This window comes from Aristolochia californica, unplaced genomic scaffold (assembly GCF_029961685.1).
Source record: "Aristolochia californica isolate CCGP_79_NKW_82.1479 unplaced genomic scaffold, dmAriCali1.0.hap1 SCAF_11, whole genome shotgun sequence".
In the NCBI taxonomy this organism is placed as follows: domain Eukaryota; kingdom Viridiplantae; phylum Streptophyta; class Magnoliopsida; order Piperales; family Aristolochiaceae; genus Aristolochia; species Aristolochia californica.
This window is the reverse complement of record NW_027181782.1, coordinates 10,072,190-10,074,493: the sequence shown is the minus strand read 5'-3', so window position 1 is coordinate 10,074,493 and position 2,304 is coordinate 10,072,190. Positions and strand designations below refer to the sequence as shown.

The 2,304-nt window shown below is 40.9% G+C and overlaps 1 pseudogene; it reads left to right on the top strand.

The window, feature by feature from the left end:
• Nucleotides 1–213: 213 nt before the first annotated feature.
• On the top strand, nucleotides 214–2,026 carry LOC137943608 (mitochondrial arginine transporter BAC2-like; annotated as a pseudogene).
• Nucleotides 2,027–2,304: the final 278 nt, after the last annotated feature.

Below are 2,304 nucleotides of genomic sequence, written 5' to 3'. Positions count from 1 at the left end.
GCAAATCTTTCGCACGAAGCATCATACTGTTCCCTCCCCCGTCAAATGTTTTTCCCTCGTTTCGTCATATTCTCCCCCTCTCTCTCTCGGCCTTCCTCTCCCAACGAGTTTTTTGGCCCACTCTCTTCTTCCTCTCGTTTTCGCTCTCTTCTACCTCTCGTCTTGGCATCTTTTCTCCGGGGCAAAGAGTTCATCGCCGAAGGTGTTGGTAGTATGGCGGGGGTCATATCGGGACATTCTCTGGATACCCTCAAGATTCGTCTTCAGCAGCCTTCCAGTAGGATGCCGGCTCTCAGCCTCTTTCGCAAAATCGTTACAAGCGAAGGACCTTCTTCTCTCTACAAAGGGATGGGTACTCCTCTGGCTTCTGTTGCCTTCCAGGTTCTTGCCCCATCTCCTGCATATCTTTTCTTTTCTATCTGATCTTTATCGCTAGGCTGCTAGCCTCGTTGAGCATATTTGCGAGTCGGTTTCCCCCTTTTTCTCCCTCCATCTTTCGTTTTGTTCATGTGATTAGACCATCTGTTTGTATACAAATTGGGATGTGGAAATCGCCGATGTTGGTCCAATATCCCTGGACTGGATCCTTTCGCCTCTTTGGCTCTTTATGTGTCATTTTTTTAACCAGAATCAAACTGAAACGGATCCTGAATTTATAATTACGATTGTTTAGCAGGCCTTGAAGGGTAGTTAGGTAAGGTGTAGCAGAGCATGAAGTCACTGTAGAAATATCCCAAATTATGTTATTACTGGAAGCCAAACATCAGATACAAGTGCTTTGATGGGAAATCAAATTGAACTCATGGAAGTTGACAAGTTCGTTATATAGCTATAGTACGCTTTAGTTTTTTTTTTCAGATCTCTGGGGGAAAATAACCTTGCTGAACAAGTTCGATAGGCCTTTGTAATTCATGGGGCAGATATCTTGTTTTGTATATTCTTTGCTATCTCTAAGATTCATTAATTGTATAAAAATTTCTATTTGATACAGTGTCTTACTGGTATTTCATTGTAAAAAAAATTGGCATCTCCTGATAAGAATGTGGAATTCAATATAGAGTGTTTAGTTTTTTGTTTTTCTTCGATAAAATTTTGTAGTTTTTCCCTGGTAAACACGCCTATATTGGTTTCTAGCTGTAATAATAATCTCACTAAAAGTTCTTCTGTGCAGAATGCAGTGGTCTTACAAGTTTTTGCTGTTTTATCACAGGCTTGTGAACGGAAAAGGATGGACCTATTAGTGTGGTAAAGAATATTTTGAGAAGAGCATAATACTTTCACCGGTTGAGCTTGTCAAGATACGTCTCCAGTTACCTCACCACCACTCTCGTAAGGATGGACCTATTAGTGTGGTAAAGAATATTTTGAGAAGAGAAGGAATCCGAGGGATGTTCTGAGGCTTCGGAGTCACTATGCTTAGATATATTGGGCATGGAACCTACTTCTGTACATACGAATACACTAGAGAACTACTACACCCAAGGTGCCGAAAGAGTGGCCAAGAAAATGTTTCAACAATGTTGATAGCCAGTGGCTGGGCAGGAGTAGCCAGTTGGCTCTGTTGCTACCCTTTAGATGTGATTAAGTCAAGACTTCATGCTTAATCACAATCTCCAGGAGGCAAGACAACGCCCAAATACAAACGTATAATGGATTGTTTCCGAAAAAGTTTGACTGAAGAGGGCTACCAAGTCCTGTGGCGGGGATTAGGAACAACAATAGCCAGGGCCTTTGTGGTGAATGGGTCTATTTTTGTGGCATAAGAGAGCATTGAGATTCTTGTCTAATAATGACCAGGGTGGAGTGGAAGAAAATGAGATCGAGTTGCAAGGACATTGCTAATTCTGTTCTATGATTGAATGAAAAGATCCAAATCGACAAGCAACGCGCCATTCCACAAGAAAGGACTGGACAACATCGTATTGGTCTTAAAGAGCAACTGCTAATTAATGCTTGGTTGCTCTTTACAATTAGCAAATGCAAAACCATTTACTTAGTAACATTCGCTTGGATGTTTTTTCTACGATGTTTGAAGATTTTATAATTATCTGTTCTTTGTATCAGAATTTCTATAACAGGGATCCATGAAAGAATCAATGTTAGTGGAATTTACATCTAAGTATTAGAAAACAAGCAAATGGGCAATGAGATATTCGTTAACTGTATTATGATTATAGCAAAGACAGCTCGATAATTTTGGATGGGAGAATACTGGAGAGATGAAACGCGAGAGACTTCACAAAATGCCTCCCCTGGCCAGCTGATCGACAATGCCTCAACTGGCCTTCCTCCCCCTGAATATAT